Here is a 17496-nt window from a genome sequence, read left to right as displayed (position 1 = left end):
GATGACTCAAAGAAGCCTGGGTGTTATTGCGCTCAAATTAGTATGAGAGAAGCTCATTTTGGAATGCTCTTCAATCCCAGTGTTGAAAAAGTAGTAAACACCAAACAGTGTTATCTTATGCCATGCGAATGATGCGACTTACGCTTTCTTTAGCTCAGGAGTTGAGCACGGTTGTCAGACATTGCATAATTGCATTGGAATCACGAAAAGATTATGCTATGTGACGCAATTTTTAGCTTTCGGCTCCTTTGAAGCTTCGACTTTAGATCCGATTTGGGCTAAATGTAAAAAGATGTAGGTTTGCCTCTCGCACGTGCCCCAAACTGGATGACGCGCCCATCTTAAGCCGCATTTCGGAGTTTATTCTTAGGAATGTTTTATATTTTTGTTGTGCTTTTTGTAATGAGTATTGTACGCAGTTATTTTTCCTATTTCGTCGGTGGCTGACAGATGGTATTTCAGGCGGGCCTATAGGCCGTTCGTTTTTATACTCGTACATGGGCTTTATTTCCTGAGCTGGATTTGATTCCTAATGCAGACTGGTAGAGGATCCTGGTTCTGTCTTTTAGAGCTCCGGTTCTGGTGCACCTTTTCTCACCTCCCCTATGTCAGTTTTCGGCTCCCCTGCTGCCGTTAACATCTGTTTCACCAATCCAATCCAGGTGGTGGCGTCTCACATTCCAATCCATAAGCCTCCCGCAGATCTGTCAGAAGCCCCCGGATGCGGTGCCGATTTTGGAGCGACCAAACCGGAGGTGCCCGGACTTGGACCGGCTAGGGCACTTCATCCCTCTCCCCTCCCCAAGTACCTAGGTGTCAGCAAACTTTGTCAAATGATGGCCGCTCTGCTGCCCCGTCCGTAGTCTGTCCCGTAGACATACAGTCTTTATAGCTAACCTGTAGGTCAATCAGGTCACCTATACAATCACTCGACAGACCCGGGGTTCGATGGTGGCATGCCGGACCCGTGCCGAGCTCAAACCCCGCTTGGCCGGCCCTCGGACGGCGGGGATTTGCCGATGGCCGGTTCGCGGTGCCTTGCAGGTGCGGGTCGGCGAGTATACCAGAGGATATTCCGCGGATGACACGCTAATCGTGGCCTGTTCCTGGGAAGGCGGCCCGCCTAGGCCGAACTGGCGCCGGCCAGTGCGGGTCGCGGTGACGTGTGTTGAGGTGGTGCCGTGAATCGGGGAGGTTGGGGGTGACAGAGAGTGGAGACTCACGGAGAGGAGACGGCCGAGGCAACAAGGTGATATTAGAAAGGACCTCTCCAGTGACCTGGCTGTGGATATTGCAGGAATTCGCTGTAAATGGTCAGCTTCGTCGTCGTCGTCGTCAGTCCCCCCGGTCCGCCGGGCGGACCGTAGCTCTTGGGCTCTGGAGGGATCTGGCGGCCCCCACCAGGGCCGCCACCACGTCGTCCAGTCTGGTCTCCTCGGTAGCGGGGTGCAGCGTTCCTAGGAGCCGGAAACGCCGCACCATCAAAGCAGGGCAGTGGAGCAGCAGGTGCTCAGAATCCAGAAGTTCCCTGGATTGGATCGCCTTCACGCGGTGGGGAGTGTGGTTGCCCTCCGGGGCGGCCTATCGCGTCGGTGGAGAGCCGGCGCGTACAACAAAACGATCCAAACGTGCCCCCTCCGAGGGGGATCTGGCGGCCGTCATCATCGGGTCGCCGCGCGTTGTCTCCTCTGGTGTCCTCAAATGGTCAGCTCGCCCACTATCTTAGGCTATGCTGGCATTTGGTACATTTCCATGTGCCTGGAATATCGCATTCTTATATGTGTGTTTTTCGTGCCTTTTCTATGAATGAATTCTGTTTCATTCAGCCCACGGTGTCGTCATTCTCGACGGTTGACCTCTGACCTAGTGCAAGCATTCTGGGCAGCTTTTCTGCGGGCCCAGCTGACGACTTCCGCCAGTTGTGGCCGCCCTTTCAGCGGTGGCCAGCGCTCGCCGCGGCTCGTTGGCTCGTTAGGGGCCGTGACCCTCCCCCGTGACCCGCCCGCGGCCCGGCGGCGCCTCTCATCTCCCCTCGGCCCCCCTCGAGCGGGGCTCGCTGCCGCTCCCCCAGCCGTGACCGCCGAGCCGTCTGCAGGTGTGCCCCCCGTCCGACCCCCCCCCCCCCACCGACCGACCACTCGGCTAGGGTTTCACCTTGGGCCTTGTTCAAAGGCTATTTCGGGGTGACGGGCTATTTGTGTGTTCAAGAATGTCCATTCATTCTGTGAAGCTCCAGCACAGCAAAGGGGTGAGGACGAAAGGTCCGTTTGAACGGCCTGTCTCCTATTACGAGAGCGAGAATTTTAATGGGTTACGTTTTGCTGGTGCTATTCTTATTGGTGTTTGAAGTCGTTCTCGCTATTCCTTCATTCAGTTGCTTTATGGCTCCACATTGGAAGCAACTTCAAGGAAATAATTCATGTTTGTAAATACCATTGCAGGAATTCGTTATATTTAGCTGTGGTTAATTGGTTGCGCCTGGCATCTATGTTGTAATACGGGAAAGCTGGATTGTTTGAACAAAGTTAAATAATACAAAAGGAAATGGATATTCGTGCCAGCGAATTAATTTATGTAAAAAGACCGCTCTTGAACTTAAACCTTCTTCACGTCAATCTTGGCGCCATGATGATGGTGTGGCTCAGGGGAGGAAGGGAATGGTGTAGCTGAAGAGGGGCCTCTCCTGGCCAAGAACTATCAGGGCCCTGTGTCACAGGCCACAGCACGCCACCACCCTCCGCTACCAGATACTGGCGTGCCATGAAACAGGCCCCAGCGAAAATCCCCATCATCGCTTAGTTGAGTAGTTTAATCGCGGTCATGAAAAGAGAAACTGGCGACGGCGAAAACTGGCTGTTTTGTGCTTTTAACAATTCAACCTGCAACAATATTTCATCTTATGCTCGACACTTCTTGCTCCACCGATTCATAGAAATAAGGGAGATAACGAAGGTTGTTTTATCAGTTCAGCTCATCACGCGGAAGACGCGCGTAGAGATGAAGAGATGCATGCCTCACCATTGTCTCCGTAAGCCCTCCGTTATTAGCGTGAGATGAGAGAAATGACTTCATCTCGGCGTCATCCGCTGCTCCCATTGCTCCGTCATTATCCACTATTCTCACGTGGCGACCTCCCTTACGGCGAATTCCTGTGAGATCGTGCATGTCGGTGCTAGAGTTGCGGCATGTTGACATCACCGCCCCACGCCGCCGCTCGGCCACCGCCCGCCCTACTCACCAAGGACTTACTTCAGTCCGGCAAAGTCCCCCGATGTGCTCATCCTGTGACGGCGCACCGCCGGCCGCAGAGTCACGGACCTCTGTTTGATCACAGTTGAGATGGGAGGCCGAACACCAAGATCCTGGATCTAGAAAAGCCGGCTCGTCATCTCTGGCTAAAATTCGCCCGAGTGCCATTAGGTCACGGGCACACCCGGCATGCCAATGGGTCGTGGGGATGTGACTGAGGTCCGGTGCGCTTCTGAAATGTCACCCGGTGTCCAGGGAATGTATAGCTTTGTCATCGGGACTTGGATCAATGGTGACACCGCGGAGTATCCACTTGAGACATCGACATGGCTTTTCATGCAGGTAAATAATGATAGTGTTGTGGACGTGCGCGCACTACGTAACCTATGTGAAGGAGGTCCTTGTTAAAAACTGTCAAGGTGTGACGATTAGCAGGTCACAAATGCAAATATAGAACGGGCTTAAGAAACGGATATCAAGCGTCTCGAACAAAGGTGTCAACTCTAATAAATGTCATATTTCGTGGAAAGTGTGGCGGGTCTGGCACCATTTGAGGTTTTTATGGTGTGTGATATTTCTTATTTGAGTTGGTGAAATTTGATTGTATAGTTAGTTCGACAAAGCCGCACAAAATATCCACGGTTAGGTGCAGTTCGTTTCAATGCACCCCAATATTTATGTTCTTCTGTTCTTTTATTTATTTTCGTTACTTAAGAAAATACAAGATGATTTCACAGCATATATTGGAGGTCGTTGCAGATTTTCATAGGCCGTTTTACATATCTCATCATACTCAGCTTCAGCATATGTCGGCTGTCAGGTAAACACTATAAAGATGCGATTACGCTACCGCAAAATGAACAAATCCGAAAATCCTCCGGACCTCCCTGGCCATTGCCGTCCATAAAATCCCTCTCTTGCACCCTGACGGAGCCCGGCCCGAAATCAAAGCCAACACGCAACACCTCCGCTCAGCAGCCGAGACTGACACCAAGTGGAACCAAGGAGCCCGTGTCCGGGGGCCCACCTGGCAACCCTCAGATCAGCCGATCGTGATCACGGGATCGCACAGAGGTGTGGCCACGTGACCGGGAGACAGGGTCGAGCGAGGATCACGTGCTATTCGGATGGGATTGTGGTAGGGGCCACGCGAGCGCTATGCATGGCCGAGCTGGATGCTACGTGACTAATGACTTTACGAGCTATGCATCCACCGGGTGACCACAAAGCTAAACACATCACCAAGTGGATTTTAAGACCACCCTATGTGTGGTTTCTGTGACCGGAATGAGTACCTATATCAGCAAATACTGAACAGTCATATGTCAGATCATTGTCGTTATATAACAGTTTGAATCTGCTTGGGTTTTGTGGCGCATTATATGTCCGTTACTCTGAATCAAGGTGCATATCCAACGGACTTTGGTTTGCGGTATTGGCTGACTCATCCAAACCAGGTGCCGTGGAAAGCTGTTCAGTGCAGTTGTGCATGCTTTTGGCAGAAACAGTGGGTGGTATCGGGCTCTGTCATGTCATGCAAAGCGAAGGCAGGGTTCCGGAGTTCATGGGATCCAAGCAAATGCACCTTCAGAAAAAGTGCATTCAGCTGTTACGCATTGAGTTCCGTTTATTATGTTCATAAATCCATGGGAGACTAATTTTAGAGTATACCGAGCATCTTTAGAAAGTTTCAATGCGCGAAGTGAGGAAACGTTAATAACTAATGCATCCTTGGATAAATTTACTAACGCAATTTACTGCCGAATCCCATAGCGGCCCGGCGCGAGCCTATCCAGGTCAATCCTGACCTACCGCTCTGTGGACTGGCGGTGGTCAGGCCCTCATTGACGGGCGGCTGGAGTGCCGTCACCGACTCAAAGGCCAGAGGTCACATGCCCCGGGGGCACTGGCGGGCGCCGCGGCGCATTGGCTCGGAGACATCGGACGTGATTTGAACGTGCTATTGAGCTGGCCGGCGCTGGTTTAAAAATCGATGGACTGGGATTTAAAGGTCGCAGGTGAATCTGTGGTTTGAGCTGCAGTGATGATGTACTTATTTACTGCACTGATAAGTTAATGTGTCAAACATTTTTGTGTCTTGTTTGATTCATCTTTTTGGTATAAGACTACTTTGTATGTTAGTAGGTAGGTATTGGTTGCATAAAACAACCTCTTCGTTTGGGGATGGGAAAATTAGTTTCCCCTTAGACCTTACCTATTTGTCCGAATGAAGGGTGCAGACTTCAGAGGCTGGCAAGACGGCAGGCACAAACTAGAACTAGACGTTTTAATTGAAGTCATGATTATTTAATGTGGTTTCGCCTAAATTTCGAATACGTTTAGTTACTCGCAGCTTGAACTCAAAATTTTCTTCAGAAATTGGGATATTAGTGTCCGTATGTGCTGGAAGCATCGAGATGCAATACAGTCTGCAACATACTTCTGGTCACATCTCGTACCTACCCATTAAAAAAAAAATGGTGTGTGGGCGTGTTGCCACCACCAGCCTTCGTTTCACTTCCACGAAATATTGACGCTTGACAGACTGCATGCTGGATGGTGCTAGCCAGGCGATAGCCCCCACTGTGCAGTAAAACCATACACCCGGTACGGCGCCGGTAACTGATGACTGATGAGTGATCTCACGGCTCGCAGAAACGACCGTCTCGCCCGCATGACGGAAGGCAGTTGGGACGGCCTGACCGGTGCTGCTATCTATGGGGCGCCGCACAAGTGCCACTTTATTACAGATGGCGTGTACAAACCGTGCGCCGGTCGCGGACTCTGGCCTTGAGCTCCCCTCCCTCCCCTCCCTCCCCCTATGGGTGGGCCCTGCCCCGGTCCCCAGCTGGTCCGGCCGGTCCTGGGGGTGCAGCGGGCCGACATATGGGGACCAGCGCGGCCCACCGCCCCAGGCACCTCCCCGACGGAGAAAGTCGTCCGGCCGAATTTAGATCACGTTCAAAATATTGGCGCGGAGCGGTTGGGCGGTGTGTTTCCTAATACAGGGGCTGCTGCCGGGGGTGGTCCCTTATGACAGCGGATAGATCGGCCATGAGGTATTGTGTAACGTGGGGTCATTATTTTAATTTGTCTGAGGTGCTGTTATCGCTGACCGCAATCTGTCATCGAGTCTGATCAGAGAACATCAGCCGCAGTCACACATATGGCTGTTGATAGTGTTTCGCCAAAATTAAATACGAATGATTTGCCTTAGGTTGTCCATGTTTTGTTGAAGCAGAGCGAATTCATCTCAGGACAGACAATAACTCTTTATTATGTTACATCACTTGTGAGTTATGAAGCCTTTGATGTCAAGTTGTCGATATCTGATTACCTACTGACCTACCTAATTCTTCAGGCGCGTAACCACCACTGGGGACACTGGGGACCGGTCCCCAGTAACTTTTGGGTTACTGGGGACCGTCCCCAGTAAAACTGACGACCTCAATTTGCTTAAATAGTGAAGTATTGTCTCTAAATCGACGTGAAGAGTAAGTAATATGTAGCCAACGTAAGACATAACCATGGATGTTTTGTTTAACCAGCGCCCGGCCTCTCAACCAACTTCGCCATTGGGGGGGGGGGCTTTTTGGCCACACCAGGTTATCTCGGAAAGTAAGCAAGCTAGAAAGACGAGGTAAAAAGCAACAGATAGCTCGCTACAGTATCTTTCCGAATTACCTTCATCATTTTTTGATCAGGTCATCGCTGAGGTCACTACAGGTCACCAAATGTAAACTTTTCACGAAATTTTGTTCCTAATTTTGTAAACTTTTCACAAGTCGTCGCATAAGTCAGGAACCAGTAGAGCTACAATGCTGCGGGAAAAAAGCGCATTCGATAGCGCTTTTAAAGGACTTTCTGAGTAATGCTCTCAGATTTGACCTACGGTCAACGTTTTAGCTTCCAGGCTGGCGTTTTTGCGGAAAAGGGTTTTGCATCATAGCTTTGGACTTCAAACTTGTACGATGCTGATTTTACCGGCATCGCATTTGTCTCGTCGAGACGCGTCGAATGAACGGTGTCAACTTCAAAATTTGGCCCCTAGGTCATATTGCATGTCATTTGATTGGTATTGTTGAGCTGAACACATTCATGTTTTCAGCGCTCTAGCATGGCTCTACCTAAAGTTGTGGTAAAAAACTGTTGGAGATGTTTCATGACCTAAGATGAGCTGAGGGGCATAGAGCGGTCACAGGTGCAATTTTCCGGTTCAGTGTGTCATGTTTACCTGTGTCACGGTGTTTGAATGTGTTTTCTTTCGGCCAAAGAAAAGCATTTCAATTTTCTTCCAATGACCTATAATGAAGAGGTCGTAAAATTGACCTGACATTAGGTCACCGATGTGAAAACTTTGAGATAGGTATACGAATTTGTCATACTGATTTCCTCAAGTAAAAGCTCGAGTTTCAAACTTCTGGGATGTAAACTATAGGAATGACAAAGTCACAAAGTTTTTAGAGGCATGGTTACATAACTTGCCCTGGTGACCTGACCTTAGGTGACCTGGGGTCAATTTTTTTTCACACACGATGCGAAATTGAGGTATCATAAGCTATACCAAGTTTCACGGCGGTGCGCGCCGCGGTTTTCCTTACACGCGCAAAAAAAAACTGGCAGGTGTGGCCAAAAACGCCCCCCCACCCTCCCCCCCCCCACACACACACTCCGGCGAAGGCTGATCCTGAAATATCATATTTTGTCTTCGCGGCCCTCCATGTGGTCCCCAGTAACTTCAGACTCGTGGTTACGCGCCTGTAATTCTTACCAGCTTAAATCCTACTACTTAGATTGAAATGTCCTGCTTTACGATGAACTTCGTTTTTTAGCATAGATTAAATTTTACTTAAACGTATTTCATGGGCTATTCCACGTAAAGAATACTTACTTATTTACGGAGGTTTTTGTTAATTTTATCCTAGCAAATATCCAGACAGATAATTTCATATTCTGTCTGTAACACAACCGTTTGGTAGCTCGGCTGCCATTCTTATTGCACTCATCTGACGCCATTTTACCACCGACGTTAACATCCCCATTCACATAAAATGCAGACCTGTCGTAATGCGTCCTGACAAAGGCGCAGGCGGTGTGTAGTTGCTCCAGCTCTTCTGTGTTTACCATGTGTGCTATGATGAAACGGCAGCGGCGCCGCGGGCACTGATGAGTAGCTGATTGCATTCAGCACAACACTTCTTTGGCATTGTTCTTGTGGCTCAGAGGATGACTCAGCGTTGGCTTTCTCCCTTTGTCGCCTTGTTTGGGTTACGCTTTGCGCTGTGAGCAAATGTGCACCCTTGAAAACAATGTGCGGTGTCGTTACATGAGGCAAGCAGCTTAAGCAGTGTCTCACCTACCCCTATATTTACCTCACTGACGTATCTTCATCTGAGTATAATGTTGGATAATGGATGCAACTTCAAAGCCTGTCTCAGTCATTGAAAGGAACGATTTCGTTCAAATCGTTAGAGATCTATCTGAGTGCATCCCGGAGACGGCGGTTTCCTTAGTCGTTTCCCTCACCACATTTGGCTGTTCCGGCCGTCCTGTGTGTAATATCCGTTCTGTGATATAGGCGGTCAAAATGAAAGCATCTGAGGTCCTAATTGGCGAGTTTTCGTGCCTTTCTTGAGTCTCATGTGGCTACGGTTTGGGTCGCATTGCGATAGCTGTTTTGCATGTAGCTCAGTTGTCGCAGCCATGAAACATTGTTTAGCATTATCGTATACTGTCTGCCCGGGAGACACGGGTGGCGCTGCCGAGGCGCCATCCGTCCGGGCTGACATGTTTTCAGCCCCTCACTGCAGATAGCGGCCCAGGATGTGGTCCCCGCGCAGCGACCGACTAGTGCGTCAGTTTCCTCTTGTTGCGGAGTTGCGCCTAGGGGCGATTTTGCCGCCTAACGCGCTGTGCCATCGCCTCTACTGTCCGAGGGTCCGGAACTGGAGGAGATAGTGGGACTGGCGTCGGCGGCGAGCGCTTCCAGTGGTCACGGCGCTCGGGTGAGGACGTTTCCTCAGACCGCCGTCTCTGGGCCGAGGTGCCGGCTGAACGAGGAGGGCCGTCCACTACCTTTCAGACGAGGGTACCCTAGAAGCTTCGTCTTCAACGTCCTGCCACGAGTGAGTAGAATCGATGGCCAAATGTGGTTGTTGCTTGTGTTGTGCTGTTGCTGTTTCGAAGTTCAAAGGTCAAGAAAATTTTCGAAATGACGTCGCCATGTCTTGTCTCTTTTGGTCTTCTTTTTGCACTCACACTTTAGCTAACAATGCTATTTATTCCTGACTCCATTCCAACAAATGCCGTAGCATGGCTCCGAACCCTCCACTACCAATACGGCGCCGGACATTCACTCTCCTTCCTTCAGATTCAGATCCAAAATCCCTCACAAACTCCGCCGGTTTCCGAGCACTCCAAGTCGGCGCTTCTCCACTCGCGGCTCTGATTGACGAGGTGAACCACTCTACATGACGTAAACTGCACCAAGTCACCCCGACCCGTCCGGCCCTGCTTTCACTGGGGCCGACCGCGCCGGCCCGCCCGCCAACAAAAAGACGTCAGTCGGCCCCTCGTCCCGGCCCGGCCGATATACCCACCTGGCTGCCGTCTTGATGGATGACCTTAGCGGCGTCCCCCTGCCGCTCAGCGACGGGGCTCCTTCAACACGGGGAGAGGGTGTTTCAAGGAGTTGGGAAGGTGCTTTGGAGTGGGTTACGACTGGTCGAATGGGTGTGGACCGGCGTGGATCGGGCGGGGTGGGAACGGTCGTCTCGGAGGCGATATACGAGTTTATCGGAGCCCCTGCTCTCTCCCCATCGCTCCCTGTTTATCGTCACCGTAATTACAGAGAACAGAAGGCCGATACTAAATTCCGCAACTGCCCAACAATAGGCAGACGAGGAGGACATTAATTAGGCTTTATTAATGAACAGTAATAAGCGCACCCGGGGCGGCAGTGGCGGCGGCTGAGTCGGTAGTCACTCCATCAGCGCGGCGGTGTGACATGGGCTGTGCGCCGGCCGGCTGACTGCCCTACAGGCCGCTCCCGACGCCCCCGGCCGAGCCCTCGGGCTCCCGCGCTGCCTCTGTTCCCAGTCCGGCCCTCGGGGCGTATCAGGGACCTTGACCGAACTACTGGCGCCCAACTTGAATTGCGTGTGGTATAAACGTGCTCTGAGCGTTTCCTTCCCGCGTGTTGTGACGTATTTTTCCTCGCGGTGGCTTACATGCGTCTCGTTTCACAACATGTCATGAGATAATCGGAGTATTGAAATCTCATTCAGAAATCACAACGCTGTCTCTGGTGTCTGGTGTACTGACCACACCGGGCTTTACGGCACTGAGTTGTTCGGTCTCCGTCAGACGACGTCGCCTTTGCCGGCTGCCGGCGAGGGTTGACGATGGAGCTGGTGTTGATGGCTATGATGGCAGTGATGGCTCCCGGTGTGACTGGTGCAGCGACTCTATCACTGGCCTGTATCGTGGGCCCGCGGCGGTGGGCAGTGGGTAATTGCCCCGCGCTCCCGCCCGTCTGGCGGCGTCGGGTGGCCCGATTCACCGGCCGCGGCGCCGGGCCAACGCTCCCTTCCCGCCGCGGTGACGGTCGTCACAGGCCGTGACGCGAGAGCTGACCGGCCTGCTCCGGGCCGGAGGGAGGCCGTCACACCTGCGGGCGCACAAAGGGGGCCGCCGTCGCACCGGCCGCGGGCGCAGCACACGTGGTCAGCTACACGTGGTGGTCACAGACGGGCTGAGGACTGAGCTACCAACAAACTGCCGTGCGGTGGTAGTGGAGCAACATGCAGCGGAATTAAGTCGTTATGCATTGAATGTGTTCCTGACTTTCTATTTTCTTTTCGCAATTATTTGTCGGATTTTTAATGTCTGCATATCAAGAAAAAGAGTGGGTTTGGTGGGTTTCACGGTAAAAATCTGCACGCCACCGTTTGCCACAGTTTATCGCTCAGGTCCCAGCTGCCATGGACGTGTCACACGCCTGACCAAGGCCATATATCGCCTGACGAAGTCCACGGTGACTATAAATAACGAAGTCTATCGTAAACAGAGCTACCGGGGTCCGTCAGCAGCTCTTTACAGATCAATGTGACCACCCTGATTGGTGGCATTCCATGATGTCTTACAGTGATGGCAACCTACCACAAGCCATGGTCATGGAGGCTTACCGGTGGTGGTTGGCAGAGCCATTATGCTTTACCAGATCCACGGTGTAAAATGAATTTGCCGTGACCAGCAGCGCCAGGGAGAAGTCCGATTATTTCAGGCAAGAGTCAAGATATACTTATGGTGTAAATTTAATAGGACTTTTTTTTGAAGTAGCGATAGAATTATTGCCTATTTGAAACGCCACATATTCATTTTACTTTTGTATATTCATGCACTTCAGCTAAAATTGTTTTTTTCATTTTTCTGGCAATTTTTATTCAAACCAAAGTGTCAGTTTTGAGCCATCCCAGATGCTGCGATGTCTCACGTTGCCGATGTGTGAGTAAAACACGGGTCCTGGCTCCCCGAGGGCGGTACCGACTCGATCACCTTTGTAGGGCACCTCACGGTGCTAGCGGCAAAGGACCGACAGAAGAATGAATGTCGCCACCCACTGCGCCTTTTACATGGTCCGCGGGTCAACTGACATACCGTGCTAAATGGCCATAAGTTCCGGTACGGTGCTCCGTGCCGATTTTTGTTTGTCACCGACTCACTTTATTCTCGTTGAGGACAAATTTCGCACAGTGTCGCACAGGCGACCCGTGCGACCTTGTGCGAGTGTAAAATACAAAACACGATTTGTCAACGTTGTCGGTCGCCCTGGCGAAGGACCTCGGTTGTCGTCCCGGCCCCGCGGCCGCCCGCTGGCCGGCGCGCTGTGACCCAACCGCCGCGCCGGGAAACCTTTCCACCTGTTCTCACCGACGGCGCACGCGTCTGCCGCTCGCACAATGCGCCAAATGGGATTTCACGGACGGCTGAGGACGAATGCGGCGCACTGGGGGCGAGCGCGGCGCACGCCCCGCCCAATGTACGTCACAATGGTCACCGTCGGCTCGCGCTCGCGGCGGTCCCGGCGCGGCGGCGGCGGTGGGTCTATGTCGGGTCAAGGGCGTGGAGGGCGCCGGCGGCGCGGTCACGCCTGGCTGGAGGGCGCCGGTGGGCGCCGGGGCGCCGCGGGGCACCAGGTGGTCGGCAGGTGCCGGCGCCCTCCCCCGCCGCCGGCTCCCCTCCCCGCGGCACGCACCCTCCTCCGCTGCTCCCACGGGGAGGGGCCGCTGCCGGCTGCAGGCCGCGACACCGCGACTCCGCGGCGGCGATGCTTTGTTCGTGGCCTATGCAAATCGAGCGGCCCTTTTGCGCCACCGCTCACCATTACCCATTTACGCCTATCATCGGTTTTGTTTTTCAACCGTTCACTTCCCTCTCTGGGTGCGCGGCAGCGGCGCTGGCGGCCGCTGCTGCGCCCGCCGCCCGCTCGCCGTCAATTGATGAAAAATAGTCCCAATTAGGCCCTGACGGCAATATGCATTCGTTAAGGGGGGGATTATCCAATCTGGCCGACTCTCGACGGCCACCACTTGGTGGCATCGACGCGGCCGACGCGAGGCCGCCGGATGGAGGCGCATATGAGTCCGAGTAGGTCAGCGCGGGGTCATATCAGAGTCAGAGCGGGGTCAGATTGGGGTCATATCAGAGTCAGAGCGGGGTCAGAGTGGGGTCATATCAGAGTCAACGGAGTCAGAGTGGAGTCAGCGGTCATATCAGTGTGAGAGCGGGGTCACATCAGGGTCAGAAGACCATCGGGGTCATATCAAAGTCAGCGGAGTCAGAGCGAGGTCATATCACAGTCAGGACAGGATCATGTCGGAGTCAGAGTGGGGTCATATCAGAGTCAGAGTCAGCAGAGTCATAGCGGAGTCGCAACAGAGCTAATGTGGAGCCAATGTCACACTAGTCAGTGTGAGAGTCGTTGTGCTGTCAGACCAGACCCCAGAACGACTCCGTTTACTGTCACCCACTGCGCTCTAAGTAGAATGGATGGGTCTGCGTTAGCCTAACAAAACGCTCGTGAGTGTCGCTCAGTCCCCGCGCAGTCCCACTCAGCTGTGATTCAGTTTAACGCACTGTGTCTCCGAGATCTGCCTCCCTTACCAGCCAACTCACGGTGGTCTGGTATTCCAGACCGCGGCGGTCCGCAGATCTGCTGTGTGGTCTGCACGGTCTGTGATCTGTGATGGTCTGCGGACTGTGTGTGTCCGTTTAGTCTGCACGGTCCTGTGTGGTCTGCACGGTCTGTGGTCTATGACGGTCTGTGGTCCTTACCGGTCCAACAGAGACCCGCCTCTGCCGGCCGCAATGACAGGGGCCGGCGCGCTGCCCGGCCTCTGACGTCACCTGTCGGTGGGGGTTGAACTGAGCCCGTTACAGAGCTCTGGCGAGATCAAAGGAGCCGTGCCGAGCCGAGGCGGCGCCGAGGCTGTCATGCACCGATCGCGCAACGGGTAAATATGTGCACTCTGCGCGCCAGGTGGGTGCCTGACCGGCTCGGCTCGCGCGGAGCTCGCACCGAGCGGCACGAGCTGAGGTCGCAGGTGGTCTTGGAGAGTGATGACAGAACTGTGTAGGGTGGAGCAAGCTGCTCGAATGGACGAGTTGAAATGGAGTTCGAGCTAGGCTGGCGATGCAGCTGCGAGCTTGTCGCTTCGTAGTGGTACCTACTGGCGGTGTTGTAGTTGTGTTTTGTAGTGGTGGGACACTGAGAACGAGAAGTTCTGACTCAGTAACTTAAGAAGCAGAGTTCTGAATGGCTGAAACAATGCCGCGGCATCTTCAATGACAATCTCAACTCGAGGAAACCGGAGGAAATGATGGCTGCCTTCTTAGAAACGAAGCGATCAGTTGAAATGAATAACATAGTTTCAACTCGGAGATGAAATATGACCCGCGATATGTTTACGCATTCTGTATTCTGAGATGAATTTGCTACGAAATGACTCCTCAGTTTTCCGACAGCGCCAGCGCTCGCTGTTTGCGTTGAATGAAAAAAATAGCTTTAGCACCAAGTGCTGGGACCCGCAGTCGGTGACAGAGAAAGGGTTGCAATAAACGGTAGTTTCTCTTAATTATTTCCTTAGTTGCTGATTTATCACCCATTAGTGGCGATGGTGCATTGTGCGAAATAGAATGGCTATCTTTACTGAGTTAATTGCACAATTGATCATATATGCAAATAATATATTTGCACGCATAGCATATTATGTATCGCAAAATTATGGCGTGACCGGAAGAATGCACAAATGATGGAATGTGAGAATAACGCTTTGTACAGTGCAGAGTACACGCACTTGCAGCTTCCAAACAACCCCTACTTAATCAACCCGGAAACATTAATATTAATGCTCTACTTTAGCGCATTTCTGAATGACTAATGAAGTTCAGAGGTCACTTAGAAGACAGATGTAATAGGCCATGTCAAAGCCATACAACGTTTTTATAAAATACTATGTGCGAAGGCAGCCCTACATTTATAAAAAAGTGGAGCGTCAGCACATTAAACGCTCACGCTCCATATTGCCTGTTCACTGAACTCTGGCTTTCTGTTTTGTTACGCATTAATGTTGCCAATAAGCATGCTGCTAACTATGTCTCAGTGTCTTCCTTACATTCAATGACACACCTTTTGCATAAGTCAAAGTATACACCGGCTTCTTATTAAGTCCTCTTTTTCTCCACCGTGTTTGGTGTGTTCGTTTATTGTTGGGGTAAGATAAGGGATCTGGGACTGAAAGCATTCGCTTGCTATTACCCCCCCCCCCCCTCTCATGCAGCGTCCTTTTAGTGGAATTCCTATACACAGCGTCCCCATTTAAAACACCCACCCTTCCACAGTCGTCTACATTCCTCATTTGCCGAATTCCGTCATGTACGTGATGCGTGTCGCGCCTGCCACCTGCCCTCTCGATGGGTTCTGTTTCCGCTGCGGCGGCCCAGACACCCTGCCTCCCACGCCCGAGGCCGTGCTCCCCTCTGAGGTCGACCCCCCGATCACCGGAAGTGGCCATCGGCACGCCGACCGGCAGCCCCCGTCGGCGCGTCATTACCAGCGCGAACTATGCGCAGAATTTTGAAACAACGCCGTCACAGGTGTGTGGCGGCCCCATGTCGGCGTCCCTGTGCAAAGGCACGCGGCAGTGGCGTGCACAGACGGCCGGCGACACTGTGCACAGGCACGCGGCATGTCATGCACCGCCGGACGCCGCCCATCTGGTGCTCATGACCCGCCGGCCTCGTTTGGTGGGGGCGCGGCGGCGTAGGTGGCTCACAGGAGGTTCTGTCCAGAGGCTTCTGGAGCCGGACGGGGGCTAGCGATGGTCACTAATGTAGGCTAGGTTGCCGGCTAGTGATAGCTTCTGAAGACAGCTAGGGAATGGCCAATAGCCATAGCAACTGACGGCGGCTTGAAGGTGTTACGAGAACCAGATACTGTTGACCGCTTTTTCATCGCAGTAGTTTTAGTTTCTCCCCTGAGAATGTTTCCTGATTTTTATCTTACAAGTAAAATGGCGTTGGAATGAGCATTTTAACATTAGCAAGATAACAAGCAGAATTGGATATTTTGAGCTTTGAAACGGAAATATCAACTAAGTAAAGGTCAAACCATGATGAATGATTTTCCTGCAGGTTTCTAATGGACCTGGCTGCCTTCGCGCTTTAATGAATCGCAAAGTGCTGAATGTCGTTCCAAACCCGCAACAAAATTATTTTTCGCAAAAACGCGCATGGAACAACTTGTTACACATAGTTTGTGTTCGCCATCAGCCTTGAACCAGCGTTTCCAAGGTCTGTGAGATTCCGCCACATTCATTAGCTGACGAAGCCATGGAGAACGACGCGTCCAACAATGAGCTCATCTGACCATGAGGCGGATTCTTTCCCACAGCCAACTGCGGGCCTCTTTATCCAGAGAGGTGGATATTTTTTTAGTAATAACTACATTGACCGCCGTTGGATTTGTCTGTGCTGTTGATAAGTTGGTCCGATGTTTTTCTGCTAGCGCACTCGGCTGGATCAGTCTTTAATGAGTGACTTGCAACAGCGCAGTATTGATGATACATTGATTGCACTTTGCAAACGATTTATCTCCGTGTTAAGTGAGATGTAATGTTCTGAACAACAAAACTGTTACAAGTATTTAGCAGCGCTATCGGCCGTTCAATTATGATCATTTGCACCGAATGAGAGATTGCACACATCATTGAAGATGGTTGATAGTACCTAATTACCGACAAACGATTGCTAAATTGACAACTGAGATGTCGTAGACGCAATAATACGAAGGCAAACGTTACTGTTGACAGGCAAGGATGATGAAAGGACCCTGGGAATGAGGCGAAGGGAGAGTACGCATTATGCATTCGCTATGCACCGTTTTTTTTTTATAAAACATGTACCTATATTAATGACGGAATGAGTTTTGCAGGGGCCCTATGGAATTGTTTTTTATGTTATTTCATCGAATTTGTTGCGTTTTGGTAAGCTTGAAAAACGTTCCTTATAGTTCACCGTTACATATAAGAAGCCCATTGAGACAAAGCGCTCCTGTATTGTGGTATAGGCATTACGTATAAACACGGTGTGTTACATGTAGTCCATGTATCTTTCGGTCACAATCAAACCATATGCAATATGCATCTTGTTCAGGAAATGTAGCTGTTTTGTGTGGTGTATTTCCTCGTCTGTATTTTCCCTTGATACTGTGACAAACTTCCCTAATGGCACCCTCCCCTGGTCGATAACTGCATTTGATATGAATTAGAAATGTGCGCGTTGGGACTGGCCTTATGTAGCTGTACAGCAGCATACCATAATGTTCATTTAGTTTGAAACGTTGTACCTAAAACGACGGAAGTGGTTGGCAAACCGTTTTTCCTTGCATGGTATAGTATTTTAAGGTGCCTATAGAGCTCACTAGCATTTGGATATATTGCTTTTAAATTTGCACTTTTTGCGCCAACGATTGGAAATTGACGGAGATTGTTTTATTTTATATCTGACACTACTGCAAAAGGGGACAGAGGTGTTTGTAAGTACATTGTTTCCCACCACATGAACGTCTGGACAGGTTTCTGGCCGTCCACATTCGGTCCACCCTCTCCACCTTTCCATCTGCCCCTCCACGTGGCCCTGTCTACCATTACTTGTCCACCTGGCGCCTGGAGTCCACCGTCACCCCTC

Source organism: Amphibalanus amphitrite, unplaced genomic scaffold, assembly GCF_019059575.1.
Source record: "Amphibalanus amphitrite isolate SeventyFive unplaced genomic scaffold, NRLGWU_Aamphi_draft 000142F_arrow, whole genome shotgun sequence".
Classification (NCBI taxonomy): domain Eukaryota; kingdom Metazoa; phylum Arthropoda; class Thecostraca; order Balanomorpha; family Balanidae; genus Amphibalanus; species Amphibalanus amphitrite.
This window is presented reverse-complemented; position numbering follows the sequence as displayed.